Raw genomic sequence first — 22,173 nt, 5'->3', positions numbered from 1 at the left:
TGTGTATAACATGTAAAAAGCAACATATCCCAACAAATTTTGATTGATGAGAAAGTTTATATTTATTTGAGAATTTAATTTTCCATTTTCTCAAAATTTGTTTTAACTGTGCTATTAAGCATTTCATGATTACATTTTTTATATTCAATTCTTTGGTTTTATTTCACATTTCAATTGAAAAAGCCCGTTCAGAGAATTTTGAACACCTCAAACAAACATTCCATCAGATATCATTAAAGTCTTGACGTCCTAAAATACTACGATCTGCTCTTTTTCTATTTTATTGGACTTACTATAAGCTTTAACAACTATTGAACATTTCTTTTTATGTTTTATACTTACTTATAACAAAAAAAGCCTATACAAATATTTTCATATACAGCCACAAAATTTCAATTATGAAAAATTAAACAATTTTAAGCTTTAATATATAATGAAGTTAATCGTTAGTTTTTTCACACAAAGGCCACATGAATAGTTGTGTTATATTTTTAAATATCAAATAAATTTGGTGAATACGTGTTGCTATGAGAAACTAAATCCAAGGCCATCAGCACAGATTTCAAACTGCCCTTGTTCATTTGTATTTTATTATGTTGCACATTTATTTTCTCCTGCTTCTATTTGGGAGTGTTTTTGCAATGGGTTTGAGTCAGAATGATATCATCCTGTTACTAGTGTGTACAGATGATGATTATTGGATAATATTGTAGAGAGTTTTTTGTATGATTTGAAAATAAAAAGGATAATTATTACGTACCAGTAGTGCATATGGAATAATACACCATCGAATAATTTCAATTCAAGGGCGATATTTTTTTATTAATTTTAACCAAGTTGAAGGGACGGATTCAGAGACATTATAATAATTTTTTTAAACTTAATCGTCAAATATTTCCTTTCTCCTCTCTACCGTATTTTTATACCATGTATATATGAAATATACATAGTATATTAAGTTTAGTCCCAAGTTTGTAACGCTTAAAAATAACGATGCTAGGAAAAAAATTTTGTCATAGGTGTTCATAAAATCACCTAATTAGTCCATTTCCGGTTGTCCGTCCGTCCGTCCGACCGACCGTCCGTCTGTGGACACGATTGGTCAATTGGGTCTTGGGTCCGTAGGACCCATCTTGTAAACCATTAGAGATAGAACAAAAGTTTAAGTGTAAAAAGTGTTCCTTATCAATAATTAAACAACTTTTGTTTGAAACATTTTTTCGTAAACATTACTGTTTACCCGTGAGGGCGCCAATTAGGCCGAAATTTTATAATATGTACTATACTTGATTATCAGTTATGTATGTGTCACATGTTTGTATGTGTTATGTGATAAAGAAATCAACACTGACTATGCATGGTATTTCAACAATTAACTCAGTCAATTGTTTGTTTTCACTTGTTTAAGGCATGTTTGCCGTTTGTTTGATAGTCATTTGGAGACAATGAGTGAAAGAAAAGCATTATTATTGATTAATAAGAAACTGCCTTAACAAGTATTGTTATTGGAATTTTCTGCGTGCTGTTACAAATGTTAAATTTTAAAGATGTTATGCTACAAGTCGTGAATAAAAACTATGGACAAGGCTAATTTGTTATTTGGAGACTAATTAAGATATACACCTTTGTATAAATTTCTGTTATGATAAGCAGTACCTACTTATATCAGCCAAATTATTTATCCAATAAAACAAATTAAAATAAATAATAGACCTACGGTGTGTGGTTACACGTTTTCAATAAATATTTTTGATTTCTCCTGTAATGATGTCTAGAAGCTAAGGAACACAAACCTGAAAAAAGCCCTCACATTTAAAGTTGCTTGACTTTGATCAGTCCAATCAAGTAGCTAGGAGCCAGGAGTAATTAAGTTCCAATGAAGCAGCCAGAGCTTAGAGGCGTCTAAGCCTTGACTGCTTAAGTCAGGGAGGGTATGAGTCAAGATTCTTGCTACATGAATCAGAACGAAGTAACCGACGATGGAAGTCTGCTTCGAAAGCATTATCCTCAAGTAAAACTGTTTTTTTCAACAGAATTTTTGGATATACAAGGTTATTAACGTAAATTGACATGAAAGATTAAGGCTAAACTGATTTATTTTAAGAAAATTTTGTTTCTAGGATAGATGTAGTCTCAATAGTAGTCAAATTTCTCCTTTTTTTGGTGTAAAAACAAGTAAAAACGAGAAAATGAAGCCACAAAATATATCACGATCTTACGGACTACAGTCATACTTTCAAGAACACTCTCAAAAAATTTGCAAATACACGTCTGTATAATTTTGCAAAAAATCGATGCAAAAATCTAATGCGTAGAAAATAAAACACAACCCTTTCACAATATAATATTAAGGGTCACTTTGACATTGATAAATGAACCCTTTCACGATGATTGTAATACAAAATTCTCTTCTGTATTATATTTAGTTTTGCATAATATGTATCACTAATATAAAATATATTACCCATGCCACGATATTTCGCACAGTTTTTACAGTTACAATTTTAGTCCAGGTTGTCGTAAGCATATATATTATAACATTGATAAATACACTTTGAGTAGCTTAATTATACCTAGCCAAAAACGTTTTCCTCCAAATAGGATTTAGGGCCCTCAGGGCTCAGAAGATTACAGTTGACGAAACAGCGGTTTTTGTTATTTTGATAGAACTATTATGGAGTAACTAATGCTAAAACTATGGGTTAGACAAAAACGACACAAACTACCCGTTGTGTAACATTCTGAAAATTTAAAAATTGGCGTTTGGAGTGTCAGATAATATATATCGACTGTATGGCAGAAAACAATTAAAGACCAGCCTCAGACATGTGAAACGCATAAATTCTCCGTTTCTCGGATATAAAAATGTCAAAATAGCAAAAAAATTAGTTTCCAAGATGCTAACGGTCTCCCATATACCTAATAGGGTATTCTACTATTTTTGAAAAAAGTACCTCAAAATGTTGATTTTGCAATTCAAATGATCAAAAATTTATTTCGAAAAAATACACACGCTTTCTTGCCAAAAACTTATTATTAAATTTTAAACCTTTTTTAAACTGTCAAAAACGCGAGCATACAATTTGATGACGTAATATCGGTTTCCATAGACATCTGAATATAATAAATATAAATACTTATTATCTATGGATATATTATACCCAGCTGTCTACACTGAACTAACTGATGGTCTATGGCTCATACCGATATGACATCACAGCAGGGCGTTTTAGGTCACGTGATATACAGCTTAAAATTACTATTTTTAATTTTAATACTTTAAAAGAAAAATGTGCTTTTATGACTCGAAATCAGAATATTTAAGTATATTTTTACATAAATTTTAACTTTTTTTTCAATAATAATTTCAAATTTCATAACTTATTTTTGACTAACCATAATACCCTATTCAGTATTTATATACGATTTCATTGGCCGATCGGCTCCAAGACTAAAAATGTATACAAAACAAAAAATGATACAAAATTATTATTTCTCTATTATGATTCATTCTCGTTTCTACTCACGTTTGCGCTTTATATATACGTTTGCATAAACTATACGTATGGGTATATTTTAAAATTAGAACCTAGGGTAATACTAATTTTAGTGACGAAATTCATAACATTATTCATTTTATTTTGTTTAAATGTAGGGTCAATGTTAAATTTAAATAATATTCCCTAAAGCACATTTTAAGTTTGATTAGCATAAATATAAATTTATCTAATTTTCTTGCTGATGTTAACGAAAAAAAAACGACATTATTTTAAGCCTTCATCAATGTCACTTATAGGTAAAAATTTTAAAAAGTAATACACTGGTATTTAACCCGAAAAATGTGTTGAGAATTTGATTGAGGCTTCCTTTAAAGAGTAATTATTCTTTAAACAGCGTATTTCAATAATGATTCTGTACGTTTTTTGCGAAATGTAATGATTTTCAGTTCGTTTAATCATTACCGCGAATTTGAAACTAATTTTGAACGGTAAGAATGTATGAACGGTAATCTATGTACAATTATATTATCTATAAAATTAAATCCAAAACTCAAAATTAAATCCAAACTACATTTCAGAAACGATTTTTGGAATTACATGTTTCGAAACTAATTTAAGCACAAACAATTTTGCCCAAAAAATTCAGAGAAACTAAAAAAGAATGAGAGTTATTGTGGGCACCGTTTCTAATTATGTTCTGTTCGCTACAACATTACCTAATATTAAAAATTTTAAAGAAGTTTATTGGCAAAAATCGTCTAAATTATGCTTACTTAATTAATGATTGGTCCCTTACAACAAGAAATAATACAACGATTACTCAAAGGTAGGTATTGTTTTTCGAAAATATGCTCCTTCGACTTCAAATGACTTGCAGAAGGGTGATACAACGCCTATTAAAACCAAGTTGAAAATTTATTTTCTATAATCAACCCCCCATCTCGGGTCTCCCTTACTATTTTCAAGAGGGCGGTCTAAACAACTATATACAGAAGTACAAATTTTTCCATATATCAACGGATAACAGGATAATATTTGGTTGTTTTTTCGGCTATTTTTGCTACTTTTCAATAAAAAAAAGGACTCCACTTATACGTTTCCGACCTAACCAAGTCAAATATCTGATATTTCATATTTGAGTTGAGAAACTATTTGAGTTATGTTTAGACAAACTAAACATGAATGCATAATTTAGAATACATATTTGTATAGATTTAGACACCTACACATGTCTTCAAAGAGGTTTAATCCATATGAATACCTACTGTGCGGGTTACGATAATACAATTCTCTTACATAGATTTATGCACAATATCCTAGAACGCAATATTTTCTTATTCACTACACAGGAAGATTAACAGAAAAATCACATCTAAATCTCAGCACATCTAACGTCAAAATATTTAATCAAGAATATCTTACAGCCAAATATCAAGTCACAAAAATACCTGTTATGCCAAATAAAATGTCTCGTTTCAAACATATTCAAATATCATAAACCAAAATAACGGTGGTATTTCGACAAATGAGCAAAAAATATGAGATAAAGCAGAAAAATGTATTCTGCTATATAATTCGACATGGAAATAGTTTGATTTGAACATAATATGACATATCTCAATTTTATTAAAGTTTTGTTAATAAAAATAATCCTAAAATTTGTACAAAAAACGTGTGTACCTACTTTTTTCTAAGGTTCCTTTGCCAAGTGGCAAAAACAGACGGCTTCTAATTTAACATTTTTAGATTTTACTAAGTTGTTTAACAATCTATCCAACTTTTTATTAACACCTATTGTAGAGAAAGAACCACATTTTTTTGCAAAGGTGGAACAAAAAAAGAAAGAGGGGTTCTTAGCTCTCGCAATATTCAAGTTTGAAGAAAAGCAATTTAATGCTTTGACCTGCTCAGCTATACCAATTACCATCGAATAAATAAGACGTGATAAAATTATAAGGCTTTCGTTATGCCTTTTGCCTTCGGTACTCTAATTTTGTTCGTAGGCCGGTGTGACCTTAACAAAGCAGCATATTATTATAATGCGACACAAGAAAAAGAAAGATTTGTCGCAAGAGACTTGAAAGTAATTCATGTTTCTACAATACAACCATCATTGCTAAATTTTTTTCGAGTAAATCAGCACTTTGAAACATTCTTAGTTAATTTATTCAGTTTACAGTGAAAAATCGGGACATTATAAAAATAAAGATTGCGGTTGATGGAACCTCGTTTTGGAAGATAGTTCTTTTTTATCCAAAATAGCTAGTTTTGGATGTAAATAGTACAAAAATGCAAAATTCGTGAAAATTCGTTCTATAATAAATACAGATAATATTAAGTAGGTGAACATATCATGGTTGCCATGGATATGACACACACACAACACACCCAAAGCAAACCAAACACTGTTACCTGATGAATTCTGTCAGTTTACTCACCATGGAAAGCTGCGATAAGGAATTTCGTTCCAAAAAACTAGTATAATAAGTACTTAAAGATTAAACGTCCAATAATGTTTTAATTGTGCCTGAATTTTGAATATTATGTTTTTCATGATACTCAGTGTTCTACAAAACCAAAATTTGTAATGTTTTCTGCAAAATATATAAAAGATATACTTGTGGTAATTTATAAAATATCATGCCAGCCAGGTAACGATCTAAGTTTTAGTTGAGAATTCTATGTAATATAAACAATGAATAATATATACATTGTTGTTACTATAAAATAAATGTGAATTTATAACACAGATCAAAGTTAACTCAAACAACCCCTTAATAATGGTTGCCATGCACAACAATGTACATATAGGTATAGGTAACATATAACTGAATGACATTATTTGTTTGGGATCCCTCTACAAACTTGCAATAATGTATTCACTGTTGCAGCTTTACTCGGTCGAATGATGAATGTTGTAAGCCCCCTTTCTTTATTGTATAATTCTATTGTTGCATATTATATCGTTCGTTATCATACATAATGCATATATTTTACCCAGTCTGTTGAAAATTTTTTATAGATACATTGTAGCAAAATGGAATATGGATTAGAATTATAAATTTGGATAAAGTTAACAGGTACAAATCTTTTGTACATTTTATTATTTGCAACAAAATTTCGGAATTAACTTGCGCCGTATCTGCTTTAAATAAATAAAAATCAACATTTTGGAACTATGTACCTTATCGCACGTTATCGCTCTTATTTGTTAGAAGGTAATAATTTGCTGGTTCGGAGGTAAAACCAAAAAAAGTGAAACAAAAAAACCACATCCAAAACCGACTATTTTCGTCTAGATAACCCAAGAAACTAAAACGTTTTCAATAAATTCAGATTGCCTTAATTTAAGTAAATGCAAAAATATTTTTATAACTTGTCAATCTGTATTTTTTTGTCGAAATTTTATATTTTATCATTTAAAAAAATTCCGTTGTGAAAGTTACAAGAAGTTAAAGATAACAATGATAATTCAAAGTAAGTGCAAGGAAGTTTTTATATTATGTCATAATAAATTGCCATCCTGATTAAACCAAACGTAATGTACGCACATATTGGGTTGACTACTAAGTCAAAAGTATTAGATCAAACACGTATTTGAATTCTGAAATTAACTTCTTAAATTTTCAGAAAATAACTTGTAAATTAAAAAAATAAGCGCTACATTTATAATGTACCATTAAGGTACGAAAGGAATACCTCCGTCTCCGTTATCGCCGATTATAGTTTGACACTCAAAGAAGTAAAAAAATTGAAGGCTAGGCTTATGCCCAAAACAATTGAAGTTTTATGAAGACCTGTGTTCGCATACTGACTTATAAATACTAACTTATTATCAATAAAAAATGCCAACTTACCAAGTTCCAAGTTGACCAAAACATCTACAGACTAATCGAAATCTGAAAGAAAATTTTCTTAGTAAAATCTTAAGCGAAAAGTTTCACATTCGATGTTAACATATCTCTTTGAAAATTCTAGGAATTAGAATTGGGAATTTAATCTAGAAATTGGAGTGTGAGTGTTCTAGAAATTGGAAAGTTTATTTCAAAAATCCATGGAGTTTTCATTAATTAAGGATTATTTAAGGCCAGAAGAATGGGTTTTTTCAAAATAATTTTTACAAAGTTTGAAAACAAATTTTTTTCTAACATGAATAAAACTAGTTATTATTATAGACTTATACACAGAATATAATAAGGTGTTTATATAACTGAGAGAAATTGGGTGCTTGAAGGCAATTGAATAACCTAAAAAACCGGATGTTCAACAACGCCATCACAACAAGAACAAAATGTCGTTTGAGTGTTTAACATCCGGTCTGATTTCTGATTTCGTATAATATAAAATATATTTCAGTTTCTTATTCACAACAGACATAATACTATAAGATTGAAAATATCATGATTCTGTTGACCAATCAAATCAATTGATTTTTAACAAGAGATAGAATAGATAGATACTTGAACAATATATTGAACACTTCTCGAATGGAGTTTATATTGACTAGACATTTGATAAAATATAATTTATAGTTTCTGGGGCAATATAGAAAATATTTGTTTACTGATATTTAATAAAAATTTACTGTTTTTAAATTGTCATCAGACATCAAAAGCCTTTTTTGTAATAAAGCGTTGTTTTTTCTGTCATTGATGGAAGCAGAATATTTTATTTTCATTTGAACATGAGACACGGTGAACAATCTTAAGGGAATCTTTTAAGAATTTTTGGAGATATACAGATTAAAGAAAAGTGTGCAGTTTAAATTAAATGCCGCCTTGAGTTATATTGCCACACTTACAATTTTTCCCTCCCTGGACTATTGCCTAATCAACCCATACGTAAACATAACATTGCTTTCGAATCAACGAATCAATTAGATCTAAGGCCAGGGTACAATTTGGAAACTCATTTTATATAAAATATTTAAGAAGCTGTTGCCGGTGTTATGCCCGGTAAATTGTTTTTTCTACGAAAACTGGGCCACAATTTTTTAACGAATAGAAATCCGTTAAAGACAATATTAAAATAAGAAGACATTTGAAGAACGAATGTAAAGGCCATTTTTCCTGACACCGTGGTCTGAAGTCTCTTGGTGACTGGCGAAAAAAAAATCATGTTTGATGAATAAAGGAATAGGCGTCAAGGAAACCTAATGGTAATCAAAGGGGCAGAGGAAATATTGTGCGATGACATTTGTTTTGTATAGGTATATTAAAATTTAACAAGTAGCTTTATTTGTAGGCTGATTATATTAAGTGGCGCAGGGGAAAAAATTTCAATTTTTATCCCGACTATACAATGGCGAGGGCAATGTGTTTGGCCGATATGTATGTATGAGCATCTGTTCGGGCCTAGTTTCTAAACTACTTACCATAAGTGGTGTTACATTTAATTGAATACAGCTCTCTCTAGATTGTATTAAGTTAAGATAGCTCTTTTCAAATATATATATGTTGCTATACTTTCTCACGAAATTATGGTTTAAATTAAATAACCCCAAAATGGTTTTAATAAAATAAAATTCGAAAACTAAAACCCCTACAGTTACAGAATCGCGCTCTTAAAAGTATGAAAACAAGAAAATATTTTCATCTAAAATTGTTATGATCAGTAAAATCGTCATAACAGTCCGGGGACCTCTAAGATTAAACAGTTTTCCACACTAGCGAAAAGAGGTCTCCCGACTGTAATGATGATTTTACTGATCATAACAATTTCAGATGCAAATATTTTCTTGTTTTCATACTTTTAATAGCGCGATTGTCGGCATTTTAGTTTTCGAACTTTATTTTATCAAACTATGTTTGGGCTTAAAATTAACTCAGTTACTGTTAGTTATAAAATTAAATTTCTATAAAATAATATATGTACATATGTATTCTTTTTTTTTTTTGGTACTTTAGACACACTTACTTATTATTACGATAACGAAATGTAAAAGCCGTTACAATAATTTCTTTAGTTGAACACATTTATTTTACATATTGTAGCTTTATTTAACTCTTAAAACCAAGTAAGAAACATACTTTGTTATAAGAAGTACAATTTCTAGACTATAGGCTATACTTATTATCTTAACGAAGACGATATTGTTATTTGTTTGTATATAAATATTACAGTGTCTTTAGATTTAAGTTGGTATCATTGTCGTATGCATATAGTTACATAAGACGCAAATATATCGTTATATTCGCCATTCAAAAAGATAAGACTAAAAACTGTGTTTATTGTGTATAAAGATTCTTAGTAAAATCAACTAGAAACAGCCACCGTTCTAGATATTTCAAACTGATCCGATATTTCAAAAACGATAGGTTGACAGTATTATCGGGTAAGTATAATTAAAGGACGGGTATGGAGAAAAAAATGTCAAGAATTTGCGGTTAGCATTTCATCGTGAGCGCAAAAAACTTCAGTCTAGAAATCCTCAGCTCAGATATTCGAAATAGACTCATAAACCATGGATAGCCAAATATATCAATGTCACTAACAATCTCAAACGATGTTATTGCTTCCCGAAAGTTGGTCTCATATTTTTTATTGAGATTTTTTCAAGCAATACTGAAAATCTTTTTTACTCATCCGTGTGCAATTTTGAAATAAAGTCTCATCTCCAGCAACGAACTTATAGTACGATTGCCGCGAACAAATAAACGACTCCCGCGATTTTGGTAATGATGACTTTAGTCTCATGCCAGACTCATGTTCGACAAAGCTCATGTGACTTGTGGCAACAATTCAGTAAGCAACATTTAATTGAATTTTGTGGCACATTGTCGCACCTCTACAATAGGAAATAATTAGCAACAAATATCGAGTCACATTTCGGTTAGTGTTGCCTCAGTAGAATTGCGCCTTTAGCGATTACATAAAATACCGTAATGTACCCAAGAAAGCTTTTTACTTGCGAAAAAGGCAATGCCTATTTAGTTTATTATAATCCATTTCCAAATGGAAATCCATGTGTCTACCCACAAATAAGATTACATAATTTACTTTCTTATTAGAAAATTTATAACAACTTTTATTTATATTTTTTACCCCTTGCATATCGTAAATGTCGCATGATGAGTTAAAACATTTAAACTTTTTCAGTTTTTTATTTTTATTTTTAGGTAACGGTAAATAAATCAAATCTATATTTTAAAACTCATAATCTATGCTTATCAATAATTATGACAATATTTGTATAACCTACCTGAACTACATTCGTAACCCTTCAGTCTCAAGTACAGAAGTTTTTATACATATTTTATCTTTGGATGCTGCAACTATAATCATATCAAAAGTAATTGAGTAGAATTGAACTTCACATGTTAATAATATAAAATCTTTTTGTAGCTGTGTAAATGAAAAAGATAATAATGCTTATTTACATTTCAAGAATAAATTAGTAATACTAACTATACCACCAATCTTATGATACCTTAGATAGAGTTCTTCTCATCCTTGTACCTCATTGGATGCACAAGCAAGTAGCAAGAAGCACCAAACCAACCTATATTATATTAGATTAACGTAGAGCTAGAAAATGAATATTATCTATTTGAATTAAACACTTTCTTTAGATTACTTTAGTGGTTGTTTTATAGGATTTAACTTAATTTTATTATGTGCTCATATATATTTATTACTTGTTTTTTTGGATGTCTGTTCCATTTATTATCGCGAAGCATATTCTTTCCCTTCAAATAGTCTCCTTAGTTGTCTGGATAAGGTCTTCTTTCGGTTTTCCACTGGATTCGTTTTCCAAATGTACGCATTTATAATTTTATATGGAACAAACCGATTTTAAAAAAATTAAACTGACCGAATTGTTTCGCACGAAGAAAAGTAACTGTTTTAAAATAAATTCTTCTATCAATAATTTCCTTATTACTGTTCACAAACAAGTTACTGACTGGGAAAAATTTATTTTCAAATTATTTTTTACTTTTTGTGAAGTTTTTTAAAGTCTATTTTTTAGTGACATTAGAACATCAACTTGTATGCGTCTCGGTGATTAATAGCACCAAAAATTTGAAACTAAAGCATCCGTTATTGTTTGGAATCTCCTCCATCACCCTTTTTAAGAGTGGAATGTATCTCTCAATTTGTTAACAATCCAAGAAGCAATAAAGTCATTGAAAATTAATAAGTTTTAGAAATTCCAAAATATTTGAAAGTCATCTGCGGTTTCCCTTGTCGATGGGAAATTTGCTATTTAAATTAAAATGGAACCACTCTGAAAGTGTGTCCTAAACGATAAGAAGTGAATAATTAAAATCGGATCAGAAATTTGCCAGGCCGTTGATTTTAATGCATCTTTTGTTGAAATTTGAAAATTTGCGATAATAGATGACAATATCTGATATCAAAATTAATATCGATTGATAAACATAGAAGATATTAGCAATAAAATGATTTTTTTTATCTTATTCTTGCAAAACAACGTTTCAGGATATGACTTCATGTTGTAGTTATTGATGTTATCCAAAAATTGATTTCACACGATATTTTGGCACGATAACGAACGTCTTTTGAAGCAGAAAAAAAGTTTTAGAACAAAGTCCGATTATTTATAGATTGCTTGACATACACACAATCAATAAAATAATTTAGCTAAATTGTTATCCTCTCTTTAAATTGTTTGTAACCCCTAAACTAAGAAAAAACGGGTGTTATAAGTTTGACCGCTATGTGCGTGTGTATTTGCCTACCTGCCTGTCCTTCTGTCTGCCTGTCTGTGGCATTGTAGCGCCTAAACGGATGAACCAATTTTGATTTTCTGAAATATTGGCGATAATCTTCAAAATTAGTTTGGAAAAGCCTTTAAACAAAAATATAGTTTAATGAAGTGTGTTTTTAGACATGTTTCAAGTGTGAGTTTAGGGTTCCGTACCCGAAAAATTTGTCAGAGGCTTTATAAATTTTGCATATTTCACTTGTAATAGGTAAAAAAGTGTTGCTAAGTAAAAATTTTAAATTTGTTTAGTTTTATAGTTTGGTATATCAATTTGTTTCGATATATTTCAATATAAATACATACCAGTTGTTAATAATTATTTTTCTCGCAGATTTTTAGCTCTTTAATAACATAATAAACCATCAGCTTCATTTACCAACGATTTCAATCTGACCAAATAAAATTATTCTATAAAATAATATTTAACGTATAATTATTAAAAAAAACTTTCCTTCACTTTTTCAAATGTAAATTTCCATTCCATGCTCGAATAGAATAAAAATATTATGCGGTTTAATTTAGTAAAACATTGAAAGTAACTAAAAATGCTAATAATAATAATCATAATAATAAATAGAATATGTTCGTATAATAAGGTAAAGTGAATAAAATCCACTTAGGTATATAGATACGAAAGAAAAATTTATACAAAAAGGAAGAGTAAATATGGGGGGATATCTTCCTCTCCTTATGTGTTAATAATATTTGGTACCGTGTTTAAAACTTTTTAAAATGTTACGTAGTCAAAAGGTGTAAGCAAAAGAAAAGTACGTGCCGCAAACCATCAAATTAAATTTGGCACTAAAATGGTTTAGATGCCGAAATTCTAAATAGAACATTCATCAGGATTTTCTTGGATATTACCATTAACAAGGAAGAATTCTATTTATTATCACTTTTAATTTATGATCTGTCCCACTTGTATGAAATATACATCAAGATATATTAATTTCATTCCAAAGTTTGTAACCCTTAGAAATATTGATGATACCAAAAAAATTTGGTAAAAACTGTTCATAAAATCACCTTACTAGTCTATTTCCGAGTCAGCACGGTAACTCAAAAACAAAAAGAGAAATCGAGCTGTTTATAGCGTGCATACGACGTAAATAGTACTCAAACTCCTTTTTCGTAAATGAACAAAATAGATCAGTTAGATCTTGGTTCCGTAGGAGCCATCCATTTATTCTATAGGTATTAAAAAATACATAAATTTTGTTTAAAACATTTTTTCGTAAACAGCTTAGCCCTCACTTGAGAATGTAAATTAGGGCAAAACTTAAGTACCCATTTTCTTCAAAACTATAAAAGAAGGAAAATTGAAAATTTTTAATTAGCTTGAACTAGTGAGCTTTGTGAAAAAGTTCTTAAAAACTGTTTGACTGTGATAAAAAAACTGCATTTAAATCATGCTCACCCGTTTGAGCACTCTAAGGAACACAATAGCAGACAGATACTTCAAATTTATATAAAACCACTATTTAAGGGTCGACAAAGAGCTCCTTAAGGTGTTTCCAGAATTATTTTTTTAATTAGACATATATTAATCAATCGAAGCAGAAAATTTTAGCTTCCAATTCAAATACCACTTTTCTATCTGATTTTTAAACTTACTTAACAATAGATAATGAGTAATAACTAACTGGAAATATAAAAAGACCCTTATTAATAAATCATTCTGTTTAAATTTTAGTAGGTTTCAATTCTTTTCAAGCCAAAATATGCATTTTCAGAAAATTTATCTTATGAACAGTTTCAATATTTTAATCAATTTTTAAGCTGCAATAACTTTCGTTTATGTAATACACTAATTTTTAAACATTATCATATACATTGTGATACAAAACACCTCGGCCAGTCATCTAGACAACCATACAAAGCGTCTGGAGCTTGTTATATAGTTCATTTAAAAATACCAAACGAATCTTTTATTATTTTGAATAACATTTATTTGTGGAAATATTAATTTAAAATATGATATGGTGACGACACTGTGTAAAGATGATTTTCAGATTAATCTTCTAGGCCCAATCAGTGACATCCGTCATTTTATGATGTTTCAGGGCGTAGATCGAGAATGTATTTGAATATTCAGGAAAATGTATAAAAAATCGTAGATTAAAATTACCTATTTTTATTTATATATATATATATATATATATACATATATATATATTTTTTTTTAATCTATTTTAATTTTAATTTTTTTCATTTATTCATAACTTCTGCCTATAAACCACAATTTTTAAAATAAAAATTACACAAACAATGTGAAGTTCGATTAAAAAATTTCTAAATATTCCAAATAAAAATTAATATACTTTCAAGAACCTCGATATAAAAATGTTTTGGATGGTTAATAGCAGTTCGTTTTTGAGTTATCGTGTTGACAGACAGGCAGACGGACAGACAACCGAAAACGGACTAATTAGGTGATTTTATGAACATCTGTACCAAAACTTTGTTGGTAACATCAATATTTTCAAGCGTTACAGACTTGGGACTAAACTTAATATATCTTGATATATTTCATATACATGGTATAAAAATGTAGGTATACCTACAAGGTTTATTTCAAAATCACCAGTCTTTATCTAAAAAGTAGTCCGAAACAATTCAAAACTATTGAGAAATATGGCTACACCATAAATCGGTCTGTTAGCTTTGAGTGAAGCTTGAACAAAGTCTGTTGGTAATTTTGTAACTGCTATGCATTCCTATTTCCTAAATATTATGGTAATAAACGTGGATGATATTCATTTGTCTGTTATTTTCTTGTTTCCAGCAAACTTCCCTCTCAGTCATTCAAACCATCATCCAAAGCACCCCAACCTACTTATTATTAAAATATACATAATGTAAGTTTGTTAACTCATTTGTTTCATTTAGTTTGTTGTTAATAAAAATGATATATTGTTTTTTTTTTTTTTAATATAAGTAGTATGTGTTATTTTCACCTGTGCTTGGTACATGTTCGTATACTTTTATGTATAGGTAGGTATAAACTCTATTTACGCTTTGTTTTTTAGTATTATTTGCATAAAATTTATTTTTACTTTCATTTTATTCATATTTTCTAATTTGATGTTTTTATAAAAACAAATACGTGTAAGTACAGTCAAGTCTTGTTCAAATTAAATTTTCAAGAAATTTTATAGGTAGGTAGAAAAAAGGAATTTATTAAAATAAATATCACCTTTAAAAAATAATTATTTCACACCGAAAAAGCTTATTTCCATTACTCATTTCAGTCGAAACTGGAAGCTAACTGCACATTTTGTCAATAACACGAGAAAACAAAATTTTGTTTTAATTTATAGCCTATAAAAATGTAGAAATGAATTAAGTGCTTTGTGATTGTGGGCTAGGATTTCCATCTCTTAACAAGTAGGTACATTTGAGACAAAGACTTCTAACTTGGTAACAAAAAAGAATTTAGAATAGATATATCTAACTTCTTATTTGCTAAAAGTTAGAAGTAGAGGAAGCTTGCTTTCAGCATTTTCTGTGTGATAAAAAATGACAAACCGTTTTCATTATATTAAAAATTTCAACAGAATACTTATCGTTTTAAGTATGAATACTGTTTTTAAAATAAATTTGTACAGAAAAATCTTGCTATGGCCATTTACATATCTTTTAAATCTCAAATAAAAAAATATACAAATAATTATAAGGAAAATTTTATTTCGTTGAACCCTACTTGTTTAATGCTCAAAAGCGATATAAATTTCTTTCGAAGAGCCAGTATACCGAAAACAACTCGATAAATACTTTTATAGTATTATTTTTGGCTTTATAAAAACAAAAAATAATTTTTTTTTTCAAAGTTGGAGGAAAAAACTTAACCTTGAATGGCACTTAAAGTAAAAAAAAAAGTTTTATTCAATTTGAGTACAATATACTACATGAGGGAAAATTTTGTGCTCGATTAATTTCCAATGTAAAAAATAGTTTCCATTGGAAATGCTCAAGTTATTTACAAAATAGTTCAAAGACAAATTCAAGTCATCACTTATTGCAACTCTTTAGGCTCTTCAACATTCGTATTCAACTTTTTTTCTAAAACCATTATTTCGCGTGTAGTTTTGAGGGTACTGAAATTCTTTTACAGCCGGTATAAGTATATAGAAATATTTTACAGTTTAAAAAATCAGAAATTATTCATTTTATGAATAGAAGAACCAAGAGAGTTTGGTACGTTTAAAAACAGCTAATTACAGTTTAACTTTAATTTACTCAAAGTTTTTACAAAGTATATTTTGTAGCAACTGATTTATAGAAGTTTAACTGTAGTTTGCTCAAAGTCTGTACGAATACAATTATTAAACATTATTTACGTATAAGCTTTTCATTTTTTCTTTAAAGAAAATTCTGTTTACTTCAATGAAGTTAAATTTTTTCAAAACTATTGTGATTTAAGTGTAGGAAAAAGATACTATTTACCCATGATGCAAAACTTTCTAAGATCCTAGCTGATGCTGGATAACACTTTCTTTCTTTCTTTTGTAAAGCAGCAAATATGATATCATTCATAATAGGCCGTTAGATAGTGACATATTGTAGCCCCTCAGCGTAAAGCCCTTGCTTATTTCTATAAAAGAACCTAACTATTTCAGTGTTAAGGAACGACATGAAAGAGCATTTGATATTATCTTACAATGTATGTGGCTTTATAGGTATCAAAACATTAATATCTGGTGAATTGTTAAATATAAAGAAAAATAGAAAATAAAGGCAAATTTCAATGTTAAATAATCGATATATAGCGTGTCCATTAATTTGATTGCCTCCTTGAAGTGGGTTATACTACTCATTTACCAGTAATTTGACCAATAAGGCTAGAACGAAAACAAACAAACTCACTGCCCAAAAACGGCATGCCGTACAAAAAATATGGTGTTTTGGGCTTATAAATTATTTCTGTGTAGTAATAGCAAATATGTTAGTGCCACCCTCAACACACAATATACGGGTGCTATAGTTAAAAATTGCTATAGTTCGAGAATCCTTTATTTCTCGCCCCAGTTTTATTATACTACAATTTGTTAAAGCTATAATATAACGCTCTTCAGGGAAGAAAGAGGGCGTCGAATTAACGGACCACCGATGAAAAATGTTTCATTTTAAATTAAACAGAGAACTGTCTCCTCAGGATTCGAGTTTTTTTTAAATGCCCCGTACAAAATTTGATTCATTTAAAGGGGGAATATGTTAGGCGTATCAATTTTTTTTATTGTTGAAGGGGTTCAAGGTGAAACGAAGATGAAATTTTTTAATGAAAACTTCTAATTCCTTTACACAAATTACGAAAGTTGTAATACAATCTATTTTTTGCTTACTTTTTAGTTTTAAATTTTTTGATACGAGAAAACTATATGAATTCAAATTGTTTAAGGTTATCCCAAAGAGTTCAAACTTACTTAATAGCAAATTAACAAAGTTTAAAAACATTAGCGTTTCTGTTACTAAAAGTTTCAAAATTGTACATAAGAAGGAAAAAAAAATAAAACTTGAAGTCTAGTTTGTACAAAAACGTTTCAATAAAAAATATAGGTTACTATTTAAAATAATGACATTGGCTTATGTTTAACTTGGACCCCTTTCTGATTAAAAATAAAATTGATTTGCGTTATGTATTTTACCCTTCAAATGAATCAACTTTTGTACAAACATTTTTTAATATAAAAAAGAAAGGAACCACCCCGTATATTCAATTCATAACAAGTCGTTCATACAACTGCAACGGTTGTCTATTACACTAATATCTAGAATTATAATACGTAAATAAGAATAGCTTGCTAATTTTTCCATTACTTATCCCGTATTTACTTACAGAGTGCCACAGATTGAGGATAAAGTTTAACTATTAAACTGATTGAAGACTGACGATGATTGTTAAACTATAACAAGGCTATTTGATGACAAACTCTCATTGACGTTGGTTCATAAAATTGAAATTTATCAGGTAGCCCATCACATTGGCCTCATAATTAAAAGAAATAATTATTTTCATCAAATGTTTTTAGTCTTTAATAAAAAAAAATTCTGAAGTAGTAAAAATTATCTAACAAACGCAAGTAAATTTCATTTTACTTGGGCTTGTTCAATAAAATATGTTACTAAGGAAATTGAAGAGATTAGACCAAAACGATACCACCTAAATGGGAGAAACGTACATATTTTATAAGTTGAATCATTTTAACTCGAAATGATAAAATCAAGTTTAAGTTGTTTATATACAAACAATCACTTAAAACTAATTCAAGCGATAAAAAAATGTTCGACTAAGTGCCTATTTGAAACTTCAACTTAGAACATACAATAACATAATAAGTAGCTGTTAATCATAGAAACAGCGTTTATTATAATAAACATTGAATATATAAATATCAGGTAATCATAGTCTATAATATAAAATACACAAATATGTTTCTTATATTTTTATAATTCAGTTTACAGTTTGTTCACTTAAAAATCAAAATATGATTTGAAAATATGCAGGATGGAAAAACTAATTTTGGTTAAATTGAATCGAATTTCCCGTTCTTATGTAGTCACATACCTCCGCCAATAAACTCACATTTTTCACCCTTTTAGTACATCTATATTGGCTATTTTATATGTTTTCTAATTGTAATTTGAAGTTTTGTTCACAAAATAACTCAACTAATTTCTTTCTCTTTGTACGTTCGTCTGCTCGTCAGAATAACACAAAAACAAAAAATTATATCGAACTGAAATTTTTGTAACGTACTTGGACTTAAATAATGTTTTTGAATTTAAAATGAACAACGTAGGCAAAACTTAAGTGTTTTTTTTCTCCAAAACTAATAAAGAAAATTTTTTCGCAGTTGGCATGTGGCACAGTAGAGCGCTATGAAGCAGTATGCGCGGATTCATTTGAAAAAGTTGTTAGCGAGGTTGCGCCAGGTTTAAGGCTTTTAAAAAAGTCAAAATTGCAACTTTATTTCGATAAAGAATGATTTTTTGTTCTGTTTGAGACAAATGATTGTTTTATATACACGCTATATACGAAAATTATTTTTAATCATTGTTAGACATTTGTTGGTTAGATATATATTCAGGCTTGGCCACCAGAGACTCTTTTGTCTTGTATTACTAATTTATCCAGGTAGATAGCTTGTATTTTTTAACATTCGATGTGCATACCAAAGATGATTGTTCTCAATACAGGTTTTCATACATTAGGCAATTTTTTTTTCGATTTTGGGTTCACAGATATTAATACTATGGTTTTTACTTAATTATGGACGATCTCCATCTTGGTGTTCGGAAATTTTTCAATTAGGAACGTTAAAATATTTAAATTGGTTTGAATATCCCTTCTTAACTCAACTACGGAAAGGTTATGTTTTTTAGAAGCGTATCAAAATAAGCACATTTTTTTAAAGCAAAAAGCATACGTCATTAGTTTGAGATATTAGAAATTCAATAACCGGCTCAGTGTTCGAACGGTCTAAGGCGTTAGTCTTTGAAATAAACCAAATAAAAAGCTTGAATAAAAGCAAAGGTAAAAAACTTAAATCCGAATTCGTAACAGTTTTAAATTAGTGACGATCAAAATTAGTCTCGATCTTGAAATCTTGGTATGATCTAGCAAATTTTTTAATAGCAAGACCAATCTATATGAATTATGATTAAGACCAAGACCCAACTCTGTAAGGCCGAGGCCTAACTCTACAATATCAGTAATTATTTCCAAATGACCAAGACTCATAACAAGACTTTTATCACACTTATAGTTGAAAAAAAATCAATGATCCTCTAGAGAACTTTTCAATGTGCTTTTTTATTATATCTAAGCCAATGTAAATATGGCTGGCACAAGATCAGAAACAAAAATCGGTTGACCAAGACTAAGACTAAGATTATTTTTGCAAGACCAACACCAAGACTCAGCTCTACAAGACCAAGAAATATTTTTGCATGATCAAGATCAAGATCAAGACTAAAACTAATAATGCAAAACCAATACCAAGGCAAAATTTTCAAGACCAAGATAACCATGATCTGTATCTTGGTCAATATCCTAATTTCGAAAAGCTTTCCAGCTAATTACAAAAAAATAAGTGCTTTCATGGAAGAATATTGTTAAAAAAACCAAGCCCCGCAGAGGACTCATTACAAATGCTATGGTAATTTAACACAACTGTTTTCGTATACCCACGCATCAATTTAGCGATCTTAACTTCATACTATCATCTATGGTAGCTACAAAAAATGATAGGAAACGTTCTTTATTTGTTCTTTCATTCGTAGATATATTTTCTATTATTTTCGTCTCATCAGACAGATTCATCCCTACTGGCATTTATAATACACAGAAAAATTATTTAAAATTAGCCTACCTCATGCGAACTTCAAAATAATTTTCTCGTACCTTTTGCTAAGGGGTTCAATATCATTGGGAATGGGCTTGGAATTCTTTTCGTATGCCTATCGATTTCCTTATTTTTATGAGATCCGGTACAAAATTTTTATAAGAATGTATATAACATGAGCCGAATGAAAAATGGTACCTAGTTTAAAAAAAAAAAAAAAAAAAAAAAAAAAAAAAAAAAAACACTAATGTTAGCCACAAGTTATACTCGAAAAATTCCCCTGTTTTTATCAACACACGTATAGTATTAGCCCTTTATTTTTCGTATTTTATTGTTTTAATAAGCCAACGTTGTACAATATATATAAAAAAGATTGATTGAGTGGCAAACGACTTATTTTCATCATATGCCTCCGTAGAACACCGAAACTTATATATTTTAATATGGAACGAATAGTACTCATCAAAATTTAAAACATAGGAATTTCCAGCTTCTTCCAATTCAATGATTATTTAAAAAAAAAATTGGGGGAACGAATTCCAGCAAAACTGGAGATGATTCATTTTTCGTCTTCTTTTTTTGACATATGGCCTTATTTCGACACCATCCTCTTTTACAAATACAAAATGGTTTACAATCTACTACCCACATACATTCATAAGGCATACCACAATATTTTTCACAATGGTTGCCACACAGATGAACTTCTTCGAACACAACTTCATTACAATCTAGAAATATAAATTATTAATCTAAGCATCATAGATAAATGCGACTAACATTCTCCACAGGTATGCGAATAATTTTTACTTTTTGATTCGTGTCCTTAATTATTCAAAAGGTATACCAAAGTATAAGGTAAAAGAAAAACAACATGGTAATTATTGTGAATGTAGGAAACTTTGGAAATTTTGCCACGCAAGAAATTTAATTCCAGGAGAATACAGATTTTGTCAAGTGTCGAATACCCGTAACAATTATTTGGGATAGAACTAATACTTTTCTTAAACGAAAGATATGGAACAAAAATCAAGAATATGCTTCACTGCTGAATACTGAATTTTAAGAAAAACAATTTTCATTGTATTTTAAAACAATAAATAAGCATTTTTTTAGACATTTACATAACATAAAAGATTTCAATGTCATGGAACGAGACACTCCTTTCAAAATGAAAACGCTTGTTGTTAGAAATTTTCAAATAAACTTCAACGTATAGAAATTTTGACAAATTAATTTAATAAATAATGTAACCTGTTTTCTCAATTTGAAATGGTCTTGGATTATTTCCAGGAAAATTTAGCTGTCCAAACGGGTTCGCTATATCTTCTAACGGATCCGTGTCATAATTGAGGTGAGAATTTCTTCGAAATTAAGACGGATCTTCTATGGAATACTTAAACAAAGTAATTAAAAATACAACCATTATAACTTTAACATCCATTTTAACAACCTAAATTTTCGGTTCTTCTATTAATAAACAGATGAATCCTGTTCGATAAAAATAACTGGTGAAATAACGTCACCTAATTTTCGAGGTTGAGATAATCGATAATATAAATTTTCTTGAAAAGTGTGCTTAAAAAAATTTGTTATAAAA

This window comes from Chrysoperla carnea, chromosome 1, assembly GCF_905475395.1.
Source record: "Chrysoperla carnea chromosome 1, inChrCarn1.1, whole genome shotgun sequence".
Lineage (NCBI taxonomy): Eukaryota > Metazoa > Arthropoda > Insecta > Neuroptera > Chrysopidae > Chrysoperla > Chrysoperla carnea.
Note: the sequence above shows the minus strand (reverse complement) of the source record.